The 14,049-nt window shown below is 45.6% G+C and overlaps 58 pseudogenes; all 58 read right to left on the bottom strand.

Annotated features, from left to right (window-relative positions):
• Positions 1-65: 65 nt before the first annotated feature.
• LOC140098150 (5S ribosomal RNA) lies at positions 66-184 on the bottom strand (annotated as a pseudogene).
• Positions 185-254: 70 nt separating this feature from the next.
• LOC140079516 (5S ribosomal RNA) lies at positions 255-373 on the bottom strand (annotated as a pseudogene).
• A 70-nt stretch (positions 374-443) lies between these two features.
• On the bottom strand, positions 444-562 carry LOC140096812 (5S ribosomal RNA; annotated as a pseudogene).
• Positions 563-813: 251 nt separating this feature from the next.
• LOC140096800 (5S ribosomal RNA) lies at positions 814-932 on the bottom strand (annotated as a pseudogene).
• Positions 933-1,002: 70 nt separating this feature from the next.
• Positions 1,003-1,121, bottom strand: LOC140087835 (5S ribosomal RNA; annotated as a pseudogene).
• A 70-nt stretch (positions 1,122-1,191) lies between these two features.
• Positions 1,192-1,310, bottom strand: LOC140090319 (5S ribosomal RNA; annotated as a pseudogene).
• A 70-nt stretch (positions 1,311-1,380) lies between these two features.
• LOC140079959 (5S ribosomal RNA) lies at positions 1,381-1,499 on the bottom strand (annotated as a pseudogene).
• Positions 1,500-1,569: 70 nt separating this feature from the next.
• On the bottom strand, positions 1,570-1,688 carry LOC140083358 (5S ribosomal RNA; annotated as a pseudogene).
• Positions 1,689-1,939: 251 nt separating this feature from the next.
• On the bottom strand, positions 1,940-2,058 carry LOC140097464 (5S ribosomal RNA; annotated as a pseudogene).
• A 70-nt stretch (positions 2,059-2,128) lies between these two features.
• LOC140096788 (5S ribosomal RNA) lies at positions 2,129-2,247 on the bottom strand (annotated as a pseudogene).
• Positions 2,248-2,317: 70 nt separating this feature from the next.
• On the bottom strand, positions 2,318-2,436 carry LOC140088215 (5S ribosomal RNA; annotated as a pseudogene).
• A 70-nt stretch (positions 2,437-2,506) lies between these two features.
• LOC140096776 (5S ribosomal RNA) lies at positions 2,507-2,625 on the bottom strand (annotated as a pseudogene).
• A 70-nt stretch (positions 2,626-2,695) lies between these two features.
• On the bottom strand, positions 2,696-2,814 carry LOC140099109 (5S ribosomal RNA; annotated as a pseudogene).
• Positions 2,815-3,065: 251 nt separating this feature from the next.
• LOC140079514 (5S ribosomal RNA) lies at positions 3,066-3,184 on the bottom strand (annotated as a pseudogene).
• Positions 3,185-3,254: 70 nt separating this feature from the next.
• Positions 3,255-3,373, bottom strand: LOC140088214 (5S ribosomal RNA; annotated as a pseudogene).
• A 70-nt stretch (positions 3,374-3,443) lies between these two features.
• LOC140079513 (5S ribosomal RNA) lies at positions 3,444-3,562 on the bottom strand (annotated as a pseudogene).
• A 70-nt stretch (positions 3,563-3,632) lies between these two features.
• On the bottom strand, positions 3,633-3,751 carry LOC140086567 (5S ribosomal RNA; annotated as a pseudogene).
• A 70-nt stretch (positions 3,752-3,821) lies between these two features.
• On the bottom strand, positions 3,822-3,940 carry LOC140096761 (5S ribosomal RNA; annotated as a pseudogene).
• A 70-nt stretch (positions 3,941-4,010) lies between these two features.
• On the bottom strand, positions 4,011-4,129 carry LOC140096749 (5S ribosomal RNA; annotated as a pseudogene).
• Positions 4,130-4,380: 251 nt separating this feature from the next.
• On the bottom strand, positions 4,381-4,499 carry LOC140090380 (5S ribosomal RNA; annotated as a pseudogene).
• Positions 4,500-4,569: 70 nt separating this feature from the next.
• Positions 4,570-4,688, bottom strand: LOC140078338 (5S ribosomal RNA; annotated as a pseudogene).
• A 70-nt stretch (positions 4,689-4,758) lies between these two features.
• LOC140087080 (5S ribosomal RNA) lies at positions 4,759-4,877 on the bottom strand (annotated as a pseudogene).
• A 259-nt stretch (positions 4,878-5,136) lies between these two features.
• On the bottom strand, positions 5,137-5,255 carry LOC140096737 (5S ribosomal RNA; annotated as a pseudogene).
• A 69-nt stretch (positions 5,256-5,324) lies between these two features.
• On the bottom strand, positions 5,325-5,443 carry LOC140096725 (5S ribosomal RNA; annotated as a pseudogene).
• Positions 5,444-5,513: 70 nt separating this feature from the next.
• On the bottom strand, positions 5,514-5,632 carry LOC140096713 (5S ribosomal RNA; annotated as a pseudogene).
• Positions 5,633-5,941: 309 nt separating this feature from the next.
• Positions 5,942-6,060, bottom strand: LOC140079512 (5S ribosomal RNA; annotated as a pseudogene).
• Positions 6,061-6,130: 70 nt separating this feature from the next.
• On the bottom strand, positions 6,131-6,249 carry LOC140096700 (5S ribosomal RNA; annotated as a pseudogene).
• A 251-nt stretch (positions 6,250-6,500) lies between these two features.
• LOC140093627 (5S ribosomal RNA) lies at positions 6,501-6,619 on the bottom strand (annotated as a pseudogene).
• Positions 6,620-6,689: 70 nt separating this feature from the next.
• On the bottom strand, positions 6,690-6,808 carry LOC140088212 (5S ribosomal RNA; annotated as a pseudogene).
• A 70-nt stretch (positions 6,809-6,878) lies between these two features.
• LOC140087834 (5S ribosomal RNA) lies at positions 6,879-6,997 on the bottom strand (annotated as a pseudogene).
• Positions 6,998-7,067: 70 nt separating this feature from the next.
• On the bottom strand, positions 7,068-7,186 carry LOC140090318 (5S ribosomal RNA; annotated as a pseudogene).
• A 70-nt stretch (positions 7,187-7,256) lies between these two features.
• On the bottom strand, positions 7,257-7,375 carry LOC140097462 (5S ribosomal RNA; annotated as a pseudogene).
• A 70-nt stretch (positions 7,376-7,445) lies between these two features.
• On the bottom strand, positions 7,446-7,564 carry LOC140079354 (5S ribosomal RNA; annotated as a pseudogene).
• Positions 7,565-7,634: 70 nt separating this feature from the next.
• Positions 7,635-7,753, bottom strand: LOC140088211 (5S ribosomal RNA; annotated as a pseudogene).
• Positions 7,754-7,823: 70 nt separating this feature from the next.
• LOC140096688 (5S ribosomal RNA) lies at positions 7,824-7,942 on the bottom strand (annotated as a pseudogene).
• A 70-nt stretch (positions 7,943-8,012) lies between these two features.
• LOC140096676 (5S ribosomal RNA) lies at positions 8,013-8,131 on the bottom strand (annotated as a pseudogene).
• Positions 8,132-8,571: 440 nt separating this feature from the next.
• On the bottom strand, positions 8,572-8,690 carry LOC140091393 (5S ribosomal RNA; annotated as a pseudogene).
• A 70-nt stretch (positions 8,691-8,760) lies between these two features.
• Positions 8,761-8,879, bottom strand: LOC140096664 (5S ribosomal RNA; annotated as a pseudogene).
• A 70-nt stretch (positions 8,880-8,949) lies between these two features.
• On the bottom strand, positions 8,950-9,068 carry LOC140096651 (5S ribosomal RNA; annotated as a pseudogene).
• A 251-nt stretch (positions 9,069-9,319) lies between these two features.
• Positions 9,320-9,438, bottom strand: LOC140086061 (5S ribosomal RNA; annotated as a pseudogene).
• Positions 9,439-9,508: 70 nt separating this feature from the next.
• LOC140090617 (5S ribosomal RNA) lies at positions 9,509-9,627 on the bottom strand (annotated as a pseudogene).
• Positions 9,628-9,936: 309 nt separating this feature from the next.
• On the bottom strand, positions 9,937-10,055 carry LOC140079511 (5S ribosomal RNA; annotated as a pseudogene).
• Positions 10,056-10,125: 70 nt separating this feature from the next.
• LOC140096638 (5S ribosomal RNA) lies at positions 10,126-10,244 on the bottom strand (annotated as a pseudogene).
• Positions 10,245-10,495: 251 nt separating this feature from the next.
• Positions 10,496-10,614, bottom strand: LOC140093626 (5S ribosomal RNA; annotated as a pseudogene).
• Positions 10,615-10,684: 70 nt separating this feature from the next.
• Positions 10,685-10,803, bottom strand: LOC140088210 (5S ribosomal RNA; annotated as a pseudogene).
• A 70-nt stretch (positions 10,804-10,873) lies between these two features.
• Positions 10,874-10,992, bottom strand: LOC140097391 (5S ribosomal RNA; annotated as a pseudogene).
• A 70-nt stretch (positions 10,993-11,062) lies between these two features.
• Positions 11,063-11,181, bottom strand: LOC140079947 (5S ribosomal RNA; annotated as a pseudogene).
• Positions 11,182-11,251: 70 nt separating this feature from the next.
• LOC140094727 (5S ribosomal RNA) lies at positions 11,252-11,370 on the bottom strand (annotated as a pseudogene).
• A 440-nt stretch (positions 11,371-11,810) lies between these two features.
• LOC140079343 (5S ribosomal RNA) lies at positions 11,811-11,929 on the bottom strand (annotated as a pseudogene).
• Positions 11,930-12,188: 259 nt separating this feature from the next.
• Positions 12,189-12,307, bottom strand: LOC140088208 (5S ribosomal RNA; annotated as a pseudogene).
• Positions 12,308-12,566: 259 nt separating this feature from the next.
• Positions 12,567-12,685, bottom strand: LOC140088207 (5S ribosomal RNA; annotated as a pseudogene).
• Positions 12,686-12,755: 70 nt separating this feature from the next.
• Positions 12,756-12,874, bottom strand: LOC140094726 (5S ribosomal RNA; annotated as a pseudogene).
• A 70-nt stretch (positions 12,875-12,944) lies between these two features.
• On the bottom strand, positions 12,945-13,063 carry LOC140082257 (5S ribosomal RNA; annotated as a pseudogene).
• A 70-nt stretch (positions 13,064-13,133) lies between these two features.
• LOC140078326 (5S ribosomal RNA) lies at positions 13,134-13,252 on the bottom strand (annotated as a pseudogene).
• A 70-nt stretch (positions 13,253-13,322) lies between these two features.
• On the bottom strand, positions 13,323-13,441 carry LOC140087079 (5S ribosomal RNA; annotated as a pseudogene).
• Positions 13,442-13,511: 70 nt separating this feature from the next.
• LOC140095242 (5S ribosomal RNA) lies at positions 13,512-13,630 on the bottom strand (annotated as a pseudogene).
• Positions 13,631-13,700: 70 nt separating this feature from the next.
• Positions 13,701-13,819, bottom strand: LOC140083043 (5S ribosomal RNA; annotated as a pseudogene).
• A 69-nt stretch (positions 13,820-13,888) lies between these two features.
• On the bottom strand, positions 13,889-14,007 carry LOC140096626 (5S ribosomal RNA; annotated as a pseudogene).
• Between the last annotated feature and the right edge of the window lie 42 nt (positions 14,008-14,049).

Here is a 14,049-nt window from a genome sequence, read left to right as displayed (position 1 = left end):
CTGTTCAATTTGAACCTTCTTTTACCATCTTTGACAGAGAAACTAACAATTTTCAGGTTCAAAAAGGTCAACAGAACTTGGGATTTCCAGCCAGTCTCCCATGCTGGTACTTGCCAAGCCTTAAGCTTCATTGTTGCTGCGATCTGACGAGAGCAGGCACATTCAGCTTAGAATGGCCGTTGACAGCAGCTGTTCAATTTGAACCTTCTTTTACTATCTCATAGACAAACTAACACAATTTTCAGGTTCAAAAAGGTCAACAGAACTTGGGATTCCCAGCCAGTCTCCCATGCTGGTACTTGCCAAGCCTTAAGCTGCATTGCTGCTGCGATCTGACGAGAGCAGGCACATTCAGCTTAGAATGGCCGTTGACAGCAGCTGTTCAATTTGAACCTTCTTTTACTATCTCATAGAGAAACTAACACAATTATCAGGTTCAAAAAGGTCAACGGAACTTGGGATTCCCAGCCAGTCTCCCATGCTGGTACTTGCCAAGCCTTAAGCTGCATTGCTGCTGCGATCTGACGAGAGCAGGCACATTCAGCTTAGAATGGCCGTTGACAGCAGCTGTTCAATTTGAACCTTCTTTTACTATCTCATAGAGAAACTAACACAATTTTCAGGTTCAAAAAGGTCAACGGAACTTGGGATTCCCAGCCAGTCTCCCATGCTGGTACTTGCCAAGCCTTAAGCTGCTGCGATCTGACGAGAGCAGGCACATTCAGCTTAAAATGGCCGTTGACAGCAGCTGTTCAATTTGAACCTTCTTTTACTATCTCATAGAGAAACTAACACAATTTTCAGGTTCAAAAAGGTCAACGGAACTTGGGATTCCCAGCCAGTCTCCCATGCTGGTACTTGCCAAGCCTTAAGCTGCATTGCTGCTGCGATCTGACGAGAGCAGGCACATTCAGCTTAGAATGGCCGTTGACAGCAGCTGCCTAATTTCTACTTTCTTTTACTATCTCATAGAGAAACTAACACAATTTTCAGGTTCAAAAAGGTCAACGGAACTTGGGATTCCCAGCCAGTCTCCCATGCTGGTACTTGCCAAGCCTTAAGCTGCATTGCTGCTGCGATCTGACGAGAGCAGGAACATTCATCTTAGAATGGCCGTTGACAGCAGCTGTTCAATTTGAACCTTCTTTTACTATCTCATAGAGAAACTAACACAATTTTCAGGTTCAAAAAGGTCAACGGAGCTTGGGATTCCCAGCCAGTCTCCCATGCTGGTACTTGCCAAGCCTTAAGCTGCATTGATGCTGCGATCTGACGAGAGCAGGCACATTCAGCTTAGAATGGCCGTTGACAGCAGCTGTTCAATTTGAACCTTCTTTTACTATCTCATAGAGAAACTAACACAATTTTCAGGTTCAAAAAGGTCAACAGAACTTGGGATTCCCAGCCAGTCTCCCATGCTGGTACTTGCCAAGCCTTAAGCTGCATTGCTGCTGCGATCTGATGAGAGCAGGCACATTCAGCTTAGAATGGCCGTTGACAGCAGCTGTTCAATTTGAACCTTCTTTTACTATCTCATAGAGAAACTAACACAATTTTCAGGTTCAAAAAGGTCAACGGAACTTGGGATTCCCAGCCAGTCTCCCATGCTGGTACTTGCCAAGCCTTAAGCTGCATTGCTGCTGCGATCTGATGAGAGCAGGCACATTCAGCTTAGAATGGCCGTGGACAGCAGCTGTTCAATTTGAACCTTCTTTTACTATCTCATAGAGAAACTAACACAATTTTCAGGTTCAAAAAGGTCAACGGAACTTGGGATTCCCAGCCAGTCTCCCATGCTGGTACTTGCCAAGCCTTAAGCTGCGGCGATCTGACAAGAGCAGGCACATTCAGCTTAGAATGGCCGTTGACAGCAGCTGTTCAATTTGAACCTTCTTTTACTATCTCATAGAGAAACTAACACAATTTTCAGGTTCAAAAAGGTCAACAGAAGTTGGGATTCCCAGCCAGTCTCCCATGCTGGTACTTGCCAAGCCTTAAGCTGCATTGCTGCTGCGATCTGATGAGAGCAGGCTCATTCAGCTTAGAATGGCCGTTGACAGCAGCTGTTCAATTTGAACCTTCTTTTACTATCTCATAGAGAAAGTAACACAATTTTCAGGTTCAAAAAGGTCAACGGAACTTGGGATTCCCAGCCAGTCTCCCATGCTGGTACTTGCCAAGCCTTAAGCTGCATTGCTGCTGCGATCTGACGAGAGCAGGCACATTCAGCTTAGAATGGCCGTTGACAGCAACTGTTCAGTTTGAACCTTCTTTTACTATCTCATAGAGAAACTAACACAATTTTCAGGTTCAAAAAGGTCAACGGAACTTGGGATTCGCAGCCAGTCTCCCATGCTGGTACTTGCCAAGCCTTAAGCTGCATTGCTGCTGCGATCTGACGAGAGCAGGCACATTCAGCTTAGAATGGCCGTTGACAGCAGCTGTTCAATTTGAACCTTCTTTTACCATCTTTGACAGAGAAACTAACAATTTTCAGGTTCAAAAAGGTCAACGGAACTTGGGATTCCCAGCCAGTCTCCCATGCTGGTACTTGCCAAGCCTTAAGCTGCATTGCTGCTGCGATCTGACGAGAGCAGGCACATTCAGCTTAGAATGGCCGTTGACAGCAGCTTTTCAATTTGAACCTTCTTTTACTATCTCATAGAGAAACTAACACAATTTTCAGGTTCAAAAAGGTCAACGGAACTTGGGATTCCCAGCCAGTCTCCCATGCTGGTACTTGCCAAGCCTTAAGCTGCATTGCTGCTGCGATCTGATGAGAGCAGGCACATTCAGCTTAGAATGGCCGTTGACAGCAGCTGTTCAATTTGAACCTTCTTTTACTATCTCATAGAGAAACTAACACAATTTTCAGGTTCAAAAAGGTCAACGGAACTTGGGATTCCCAGCCAGTCTCCCATGCTGGTACTTGCCAAGCCTTAAGCTGCGGCGATCTGACAAGAGCAGGCACATTCAGCTTAGAATGGCCGTTGACAGCAGCTGTTCAATTTGAACCTTCTTTTACTATCTCATAGAGAAACTAACACAATTTTCAGGTTAAAAAAGGTCAACAGAACTTGGGATTCCCAGCCAGTCTCCCATGCTGGTACTTGCCAAGCCTTAAGCTGCATTGCTGCTGCGATCTGACGAGAGCAGGCACATTCAGCTTAGAATGGCCGTTGACAGCAGCTGTTCAGTTTGAACCTTCTTTTACTATCTCATAGAGAAACTAACACAATTTTCAGGTTCAAAAAGGTCAACGGAACTTGGGATTCGCAGCCAGTCTCCCATGCTGGTACTTGCCAAGCCTTAAGCTGCATTGCTGCTGCGATCTGACGAGAGCAGGCACATTCAGCTTAGAATGGCCGTTGACAGCAGCTGTTCAATTTGAACCTTCTTTTACCATCTTTGACAGAGAAACTAACAATTTTCAGGTTCAAAAAGGTCAACAGAACTTGGGATTCCCAGCCAGTCTCCCATGCTGGTACTTGCCAAGCCTTAAGCTGCATTGCTGCTGCGATCTGACGAGAGCAGGCACATTCAGCTTAGAATGGCCGTTGACAGCAGCTGTTCAATTTGAACCGTCTTTTACTATCTCATAGAGAAACTAACACAATTTTCAGGTTCAAAAAGGTCAACGGAACTTGGGATTCCCAGCCAGTCTCCCATACTGGTACTTGCCTAGCCTTAAGCTGCATTGCTGCTGCGATCTGACGAGAGCAGGCACATTGAGCTTAGAATGGCCGTTGACAGCAGCTGTTCAGTTTGAACCTTCTTTTACTATCTCATAGAGAAACTAACACAATTTTCAGGTTCAAAAAGGTCAACGGAACTTGGGATTCCCAGCCAGTCTCCCATGCTGGTACTTGCCAAGCCTTAAGCTGCATTGCTGCTGCGATCTGACGAGAGCAGGCACATTCAGCTTAGAATGGCCGTTGACAGCAGCTGTTCAATTTGAACCTTCTTTTATCATCTTTGACAGAGAAACTAACAATTTTCAGGTTCAAAAAGGTCAACGGAACTTGGGATTCCCAGCCAGTCTCCCATGCTGGTACTTGCCAAGCCTTAAGCTGCATTGCTGCTGCGATCTGACGAGAGCAGGCACATTCAGCTTAGAATGGCCGTTGACAGCAGCTGTTCAATTTGAACCTTCTTTTACTATCTCATAGAGAAACTAACACATTTTTCAGGTTCAAAAAGGTCAACGGAACTTGGGATTCCCAGCCAGTCTCCCATGCTGGTACTTGCCAAGCCTTAAGCTGCTGCGATCTGACGAGAGCAGGCACATTCAGCTTAGAATGGCCGTTGACAGCAGCTGTTCAATTTGAACCTTCTTTTACTATCTCATAGAGAAACTAACACAATTTTCAGGTTCAAAAAGGTCAACAGAACTTGGAATTCCCAGCCAGTCTCCCATGCTGGTACTTGCCAAGCCTTAAGCTTCATTGCTGCTGCGATCTGACGAGAGCAGGCACATTCAGCTTAGAATGGCCGTTGACAGCAGATGTTCAGTTTGAACCTTCTTTTACTATCTCATAGAGAAACTAACACAATTTTCAGGCTCAAAAAGGTCAACGGAACTTGGTATTCCCAGCCAGTCTCCCATGCTGGTACTTGCCAAGCCTTAAGCTGCATTGCTGCTGCGATCTGACGAGAGCAGGCACATTCAGCTTAGAATGGCCGTTGACAGCAGCTGTTCAATTTGAACTTTCTTTTACCATCTTTGACAGAGAAACTAACAATTTTCAGGTTCAAAAAGGTCAACAGAACTTGGGATTCCCAGCCAGTCTCCCATGCTTGTACTTGCCAAGCCTTAAGCTGCATTGTTGCTGCGATCTGACGAGAGCAGGCACATTCAGCTTAGAATGGCCGTTGACAGCAGCTGTTCAATTTGAACCTTCTTTTACTATCTCATAGAGAAACTAACACAATTTTCAGGTTCAAAAAGGTCAACAGAACTTGGGATTCCAAGCCAGTCTCCCATGCTGGTGCTTGCCAAGCCTTAAGCTGCATTGCTGCTGCGATCTGACGAGAGCAGGCACATTCAGCTTAGAATGGCCGTTGACAGCAGCTGTTCAATTTGAACCTTCTTTTACCATCTTTGACAGAGAAACTAACAATTTTCAGGTTCAAAAAGGTCAACGGAACTTGGGATTCCCAGCCAGTCTCCCATGCTGGTACTTGCCAAGCCTTAAGCTGCATTGCTGCTGCGATCTGACGAGAGCAGGCACATTCAGCTTAGAATGGCCGTTGACAGCAGCTGTTCAATTTGAACCTTCTTTTACTATCTCATAGAGAAACTAACACAATTTTCAGGTTCAAAAGGTCAACGGAACTTGGGATTCCCAGCCAGTCTCCCATGCTGGTACTTGCCAAGCCTTAAGCTGCATTGCTGCTGCGATCTGACGAGAGCAGGCACATTCAGCTTAGAATGGCCGTTGACAGCAGCTGTTCAATTTGAACCTTCTTTTATCATCTTTGACAGAGAAACTAACAATTTTCAGGTTCAAAAAGGTCAACGGAACTTGGGATTCCCAGCCAGTCTCCCATGCTGGTACTTGCCAAGCCTTAAGCTGCATTGCTGCTGCGATCTGACGAGAGCAGGCACATTCAGCTTAGAATGGCCGTTGACAGCAGCTGTTCAATTTGAACCTTCTTTTACTATCTCATAGAGAAACTAACACAATTTTCAGGTTCAAAAAGGTCAACGGAACTTGGGATTCCCAGCCAGTCTCCCATGCTGGTACTTGCCAAGCCTTAAGCTACATTGCTGCTGGATTCCCAGCCAGTCTCCCATGCTGGTACTTGCCAAGCCTTAAGCTGCTGCGATCTGACGAGAGCAGGCACATTCAGCTTAGAATGGCCGTTGACAGCAGCTGTTCAATTTGAACCTTCTTTTACTATCTCATAGAGAAACTAACACAATTTTCAGGTTCAAAAAGGTCAACAGAACTTGGGATTCCCAGCCAGTCTCCCATGCTGGTACTTGCCAAGCCTTAAGCTGCATTGCTGCTGCGATCTGACGAGAGCAGGCACATTCAGCTTAGAATGGCCGTTGACAGCAGCTGTTCAATTTGAACCTTCTTTTACTATCTCATAGAGAAACTAACACAATTTTCAGGTTCAAAAAGGTCAACGGAACTTGGGATTCCCAGCCAGTCTCCCATGCTGGTACTTGCCAAGCCTTAAGCTGCATTGCTGCTGCGATCTGACGAGAGCAGGCACATTCAGCTTAGAATGGCCGTTGACAGCAGCTGTTCAATTTGAACCTTCTTTTACTATCTCATAGAGAAACTAACACAATTTTCAGGTTCAAAAAGGTCAAGGGAACTTGGGATTCCCAGCCAGTCTCCCATGCTGGTACTTGCCAAGCCTTAAGCTGCTGCGATCTGACGAGAGCAGGCACATTCAGCTTAAAATGGCCGTTGACAGCAGCTGTTCAATTTGAACCTTCTTTTACTATCTCATAGAGAAACTAACACAATTTTCAGGTTCAAAAAGGTCAACGGAACTTGGGATTCCCAGCCAGTCTCCCATGCTGGTACTTGCCAAGCCTTAAGCTGCATTGCTGCTGCAATCTGACGAGAGCAGGCACATTCAGCTTAGAATTGCCGTTGACAGCAGCTGTTCAATTTGAACCTTCTTTTACTATCTCATAGAGAAACTAACACAATTTTCAGGTTCAAAAAGGTCAACGGAACTTGGGATTCGCAGCCAGTCTCCCATGCTGGTACTTGCCAAGCCTTAAGCTGCATTGCTGCTGCGATCTGACGAGAGCAGGCACATTCAGCTTAGAATGGCCGTTGACAGCAGCTGCCTAATTTCTACTTTCTTTTACTATCTCATAGAGAAACTAACACAATTTTCAGGTTCAAAAAGGTCAACGGAACTTGGGATTCCCAGCCAGTCTCCCATGCTGGTACTTGCCAAGCCTTAAGCTGCATTGCTGCTGCGATCTGACGAGAGCAGGAACATTCATCTTAGAATGGCCGTTGACAGCAGCTGTTCAATTTGAACCTTCTTTTACTATCTCATAGAGAAACTAACACAATTTTCAGGTTCAAAAAGGTCAACGGAGCTTGGGATTCCCAGCCAGTCTCCCATGCTGGTACTTGCCAAGCCTTAAGCTGCATTGATGCTGCGATCTGACGAGAGCAGGCACATTCAGCTTAGAATGGCCGTTGACAGCAGCTGTTCAATTTGAACCTTCTTTTACTATCTCATAGAGAAACTAACACAATTTTCAGGTTCAAAAAGGTCAACAGAAGTTGGGATTCCCAGCCAGTCTCCCATGCTGGTACTTGCCAAGCCTTAAGCTGCATTGCTGCTGCGATCTGATGAGAGCAGGCTCATTCAGCTTAGAATGGCCGTTGACAGCAGCTGTTCAATTTGAACCTTCTTTTACTATCTCATAGAGAAAGTAACACAATTTTCAGGTTCAAAAAGGTCAACGGAACTTGGGATTCCCAGCAAGTCTCCCATGCTGGTACTTGCCAAGCCTTAAGCTGCATTGCTGCTGCGATCTGACGAGAGCAGGCACATTCAGCTTAGAATGGCCGTTGACAGCAGCTGTTCAGTTTGAACCTTCTTTTACTATCTCATAGAGAAACTAACACAATTTTCAGGTTCAAAAAGGTCAACGGAACTTGGGATTCGCAGCCAGTCTCCCATGCTGGTACTTGCCAAGCCTTAAGCTGCATTGCTGCTGCGATCTGACGAGAGCAGGCACATTCAGCTTAGAATGGCCGTTGACAGCAGCTGTTCAATTTGAACCTTCTTTTACCATCTTTGACAGAGAAACTAACAATTTTCAGGTTCAAAAAGGTCAACGGAACTTGGGATTCCCAGCCAGTCTCCCATGCTGGTACTTGCCAAGCCTTAAGCTGCATTGCTGCTGCGATCTGACGAGAGCAGGCACATTCAGCTTAGAATGGCCGTTGACAGCAGCTGTTCAGTTTGAACCTTCTTTTACTATCTCATAGAGAAACTAACACAATTTTCAGGTTCAAAAAGGTCAACGGAACTTGGGATTCCCAGCCAGTCTCCCATGCTGGTACTTGCCAAGCCTTAAGCTGCATTGCTGCTGCGATCTGACGAGAGCAGGCACATTCAGCTTAGAATGGCCGTTGACAGCAGCTGTTCAATTTGAACCTTCTTTTATCATCTTTGACAGAGAAACTAACAATTTTCAGGTTCAAAAAGGTCAACGGAACTTGGGATTCCCAGCCAGTCTCCCATGCTGGTACTTGCCAAGCCTTAAGCTGCATTGCTGCTGCAATCTGACAAGAGCAGGCACATTGAGCTTAGAATGGCCGTTGACAGCAGCTGTTCAGTTTGAACCTTCTTTTACTATCTCATAGAGAAACTAACACAATTTTCAGGTTCAAAAAGGTCAACGGAACTTGGGATTCCCAGCCAGTCTCCCATGCTGGTACTTGCCAAGCCTTAAGCTGCGGCGATCTGACAAGAGCAGGCACATTCAGCTTAGAATGGCCGTTGACAGCAGCTGTTCAATTTGAACCTTCTTTTACTATCTCATAGAGAAACTAACACAATTTTCAGGTTCAAAAAGGTCAACAGAATTTGGTATTCCCAGCCAGTCTCCCATGCTGGTACTTGCCAAGCCTTAAGCTGCATTGCTGCTGCGATCTGACGAGAGCAGGCACATTCAGCTTAGAATGGCCGTTGACAGCAGCTGTTCAATTTGAACCTTCTTTTATTATCTCATAGAGAAACTAACACAATTTTCAGGTTCAAAAAGGTCAACGGAACTTGGGATTCCCAGCCAGTCTCCCATGCTGGTACTTGCCAAGCCTTAAGCTGCATTGCTGCTGCGATCTGACGAGAGCAGGCACATTCAGCTTAGAATGGCCGTTGACAGCAGCTGTTCAGTTTGAACCTTCTTTTACTATCTCATAGAGAAACTAACACAATTTTCAGGTTCAAAAAGGTCAACGGAACTTGGGATTCCCAGCCAGTCTCCCATGCTGGTACTTGCCAAGCCTTAAGCTGCATTGCTGCTGCGATCTGACGAGAGCAGGCACATTCAGCTTAGAATGGCCGTTGACAGCAGCTGTTCAATTTGAACCTTCTTTTACTATCTCATAGAGAAACTAACACAATTTTCAGGTTCAAAAAGGTCAACGGAACTTGGGATTCCCAGCCAGTCTCCCATGCTGGTACTTGCCAAGCCTTAAGCTGCTGCGATCTGACAAGAGCAGGCACATTCAGCTTAGAATGGCCGTTGACAGCAGCTGTTCAGTTTGAACCTTCTTTTACTATCTCATAGAGAAACTAACACAATTTTCAGGTTCAGAAAGGTAAACGGAACTTGGGATTCCCAGCCAGTCTCCCATGCTGGTACTTGCCAAGCCTTAAGCTGCATTGCTGCTGCGATCTGACGAGAGCAGGCACATTCAGCTTAGAATGGCCGTTGACAGCAGCTGTTCAATTTGAACTTTCTTTTACTATCTCATAGAAAAACTAACACAATTTTCAGGTTCAAAAAGGTCAACAGAACTTGGGATTTCCAGCCAGTCTCCCATGCTGGTACTTGCCAAGCCTTAAGCTGCATTGCTGCTGCGATCTGACGAGAGCAGGCACATTCAGCTTAGAATGGCCGTTGACAGCAGCTGTTCAATTTGAACCTTCTTTTACTATCTCATAGAGAAACTAACACAATTTTCAGGTTCAAAAAGGTCAATGGAACTTGGGATTCCCAGCCAGTCTCCCATGCTGGTACTTGCCAAGCCTTAAGCTACATTGCTGCTGGATTCCCAGCCAGTCTCCCATGCTGGTACTTGCCAAGCCTTAAGCTGCTGCGATCTGACGAGAGCAGGCACATTCAGCTTAGAATGGCCGTTGACAGCAGCTGTTCAATTTGAACCTTCTTTTACTATCTCATAGAGAAACTAACACAATTTTCAGGTTCAAAAAGGTCAACAGAACTTGGGATTCCCAGCCAGTCTCCCATGCTGGTACTTGCCAAGCCTTAAGCTGCATTGCTGCTGCGATCTGACGAGAGCAGGCACATTCAGCTTAGAATGGCCGTTGACAGCAGCTGTTCAATTTGAACCTTCTTTTACTATCTCATAGAGAAACTAACACAATTTTCAGGTTCAAAAAGGTCAACGGAACTTGGGATTCCCAGCCAGTCTCCCATGCTGGTACTTGCCAAGCCTTAAGCTGCATTGCTGCTGCGATCTGACGAGAGCAGGCACATTCAGCTTAGAATGGCCGTTGACAGCAGCTGTTCAATTTGAACCTTCTTTTACTATCTCATAGAGAAACTAACACAATTTTCAGGTTCAAAAAGGTCAAGGGAACTTGGGATTCCCAGCCAGTCTCCCATGCTGGTACTTGCCAAGCCTTAAGCTGCTGCGATCTGACGAGAGCAGGCACATTCAGCTTAAAATGGCCGTTGACAGCAGCTGTTCAATTTGAACCTTCTTTTACTATCTCATAGAGAAACTAACACAATTTTCAGGTTCAAAAAGGTCAACGGAACTTGGGATTCCCAGCCAGTCTCCCATGCTGGTACTTGCCAAGCCTTAAGCTGCATTGCTGCTGCAATCTGACGAGAGCAGGCACATTCAGCTTAGAATTGCCGTTGACAGCAGCTGTTCAATTTGAACCTTCTTTTACTATCTCATAGAGAAACTAACACAATTTTCAGGTTCAAAAAGGTCAACGGAACTTGGGATTCGCAGCCAGTCTCCCATGCTGGTACTTGCCAAGCCTTAAGCTGCATTGCTGCTGCGATCTGACGAGAGCAGGCACATTCAGCTTAGAATGGCCGTTGACAGCAGCTGCCTAATTTCTACTTTCTTTTACTATCTCATAGAGAAACTAACACAATTTTCAGGTTCAAAAAGGTGAACGGAGCTTGGGATTCCCAGCCAGTCTCCCATGCTGGTACTTGCCAAGCCTTAAGCTGCATTGATGCTGCGATCTGACGAGAGCAGGCACATTCAGCTTAGAATGGCCGTTAACAGCAGCTGTTCAATTTGAACCTTCTTTTACTATCTCATAGAGAAACTAACACATTTTTCAGGTTCAAAAAGGTCAACAGAACTTGGGATTCCCAGCCAGTCTCCCATGCTGGTACTTGCCAAGCCTTAAGCTGCATTGCTGCTGCGATCTGATGAGAGCAGGCACATTCAGCTTAGAATGGCCGTTGACAGCAGCTGTTCAATTTGAACCTTCTTTTACTATCTCATAGAGAAACTAACACAATTTTCAGGTTCAAAAAGGTCAACGGAACTTGGGATTCCCAGCCAGTCTCCCATGCTGGTACTTGCCAAGCCTTAAGCTGCATTGCTGCTGCGATCTAATGAGAGCAGAAACATTCAGCTTAGAATGGCCGTGGACAGCAGCTGTTCAATTTGAACCTTCTTTTACTATCTCATAGAGAAACTAACACAATTTTCAGGTTCAAAAAGGTCAACGGAACTTGGGATTCCCAGCCAGTCTCCCATGCTGGTACTTGCCAAGCCTTAAGCTGCGGCGATCTGACAAGAGCAGGCACATTCAGCTTAGAATGGCCGTTGACAGCAGCTGTTCAATTTGAACCTTCTTTTACTATCTCATAGAGAAACTAACACAATTTTCAGGTTCAAAAAGGTCAACAGAAGTTGGGATTCCCAGCCAGTCTCCCATGCTGGTACTTGCCAAGCCTTAAGCTGCATTGCTGCTGCGATCTGATGAGAGCAGGCTCATTCAGCTTAGAATGGCAGTTGACAGCAGCTGTTCAATTTGAACCTTCTTTTACTATCTCATAGAGAAAGTAACACAATTTTCAGGTTCAAAAAGGTCAACGGAACTTGGGATTCCCAGCAAGTCTCCCATGCTGGTACTTGCCAAGCCTTAAGCTGCATTGCTGCTGCGATCTGACGAGAGCAGGCACATTCAGCTTAGAATGGCCGTTGACAGCAGCTGTTCAGTTTGAACCTTCTTTTACTATCTCATAGAGAAACTAACACAATTTTCAGGTTCAAAAAGGTCAACGGAACTTGGGATTCGCAGCCAGTCTCCCATGCTGGTACTTGCAAAGCCTTAAGCTGCATTGCTGCTGCGATCTGACGAGAGCAGGCACATTCAGCTTAGAATGGCCATTGACAGCAGCTGTTCAGTTTGAACCTTCTTTTACTATCTCATAGAGAAACTAACACAATTTTCAGGTTCAAAAAGGTCAACGGAACTTGGGATTCGCAGCCAGTCTCCCATGCTGGTACTTGCCAAGCCTTAAGCTGCATTGCTGCTGCGATCTGACGAGAGCAGGCACATTCAGCTTAGAATGGCCGTTGACAGCAGCTGTTCAATTTGAACCTTCTTTTACCATCTTTGACAGAGAAACTAACAATTTTCAGGTTCAAAAAGGTCAACGGAACTTGGGATTCGCAGCCAGTCTCCCATGCTGGTACTTGCAAAGCCTTAAGCTGCATTGCTGCTGCGATCTGACGAGAGCAGGCACATTCAGCTTAGAATGGCCATTGACAGCAGCTGTTCAGTTTGAACCTTCTTTTACTATCTCATAGAGAAACTAACACAATTTTCAGGTTCAAAAAGGTCAACGGAACTTGGGATTCGCAGCCAGTCTCCCATGCTGGTACTTGCCAAGCCTTAAGCTGCATTGCTGCTGCGATCTGACGAGAGCAGGCACATTCAGCTTAGAATGGCCGTTGACAGCAGCTGTTCAATTTGAACCTTCTTTTACTATCTCATAGAGAAACTAACACAATTTTCAGGTTCAAAAAGGTCAACGGAACTTGGGATTCCCAGCCAGTCTCCCATGCTGGTACTTGCCAAGCCTTAAGCTGCATTGCTGCTGCGATCTAATGAGAGCAGAAACATTCAGCTTAGAATGGCCGTGGACAGCAGCTGTTCAATTTGAACCTTCTTTTACTATCTCATAGAGAAACTAACACAATTTCCAGGTTCAAAAAGGTCAACAGAACTTGGAATTCCCAGCCGGTCTCCCATGCTGGTACTTGCCAAGCCTTAAGCTTCATTGCTGCTGCGATCTGACGAGAGCAGGCACATTCAGCTTAGAATGGCCGTTGACAGCAGATGTTCAGTTTGAACCTTCTTTTACTATCTCATAGAGAAACTAACACAATTTTCAGGCTCAAAAAGGTCAACGGAACTTGGTATTCCCAGCCAGTCTCCCATGCTGGTACTTGCCAAGCCTTAAGCTGCATTGCTGCTGCGATCTGACGAGAGCAGGCACATTCAGCTTAGAATGGCCGTTGACAGCAGCTGTTCAATTTGAACTTTCTTTTACCATCTTTGACAGAGAAACTAACAATTTTAAGGTTCAAAAAGGTCAACAGAACTTGGGATTCCCAGCCAGTCTCCCATGCTTGTACTTGCCAAGCCTTAAGCTGCATTGTTGCTGCGATCTGACGAGAGCAGGCACATTCAGCTTAGAATGGCCGTTGACAGCAGCTGTTCAATTTGAACCTTCTTTTACTATCTCATAGAGAAACTAACACAATTTTCAGGTTCAAAAAGGTCAACAGAACTTGGGATTCCCAGCCAGTCTCCCATGCTGGTGCTTGCCAAGCCTTAAGCTGCATTGCTGCTGCGATCTGACGAGAGCAGGCACATTCAGCTTAGAATGGCCGTTGACAGCAGCTGTTCAATTTGAACCTTCTTTTACCATCTTTGACAGAGAAACTAACAATTTTCAGGTTCAAAAAGGTCAACGGAACTTGGGATTCCCAGCCAGTCTCCCATGCTGGTACTTGCCAAGCCTTAAGCTGCATTGCTGCTGCGATCTGACGAGAGCAGGCACATTCAGCTTAGAATAGCCGTTGACAGCAGCTGTTCAATTTGAACCTTCTTTTACTATCTCATAGAGAAACTAACACAATTTTCAGGTTCAAAAGGTCAACGGAACTTGGGATTCCCAGCCAGTCTCCCATGCTGGTACTTGCCAAGCCTTAAGCTGCATTGCTGCTGCGATCTGACGAGAGCAGGCACATTCAGCTTAGAATGGCCGTTGACAGCAGCTGTTCAATTTGAACCTTCTTTTACTATCTCATAGAG

The sequence above is a fragment of the Engystomops pustulosus genome, chromosome 9, assembly GCF_040894005.1.
Source record: "Engystomops pustulosus chromosome 9, aEngPut4.maternal, whole genome shotgun sequence".
In the NCBI taxonomy this organism is placed as follows: domain Eukaryota; kingdom Metazoa; phylum Chordata; class Amphibia; order Anura; family Leptodactylidae; genus Engystomops; species Engystomops pustulosus.
This window is presented reverse-complemented; position numbering and strand designations above follow the sequence as displayed.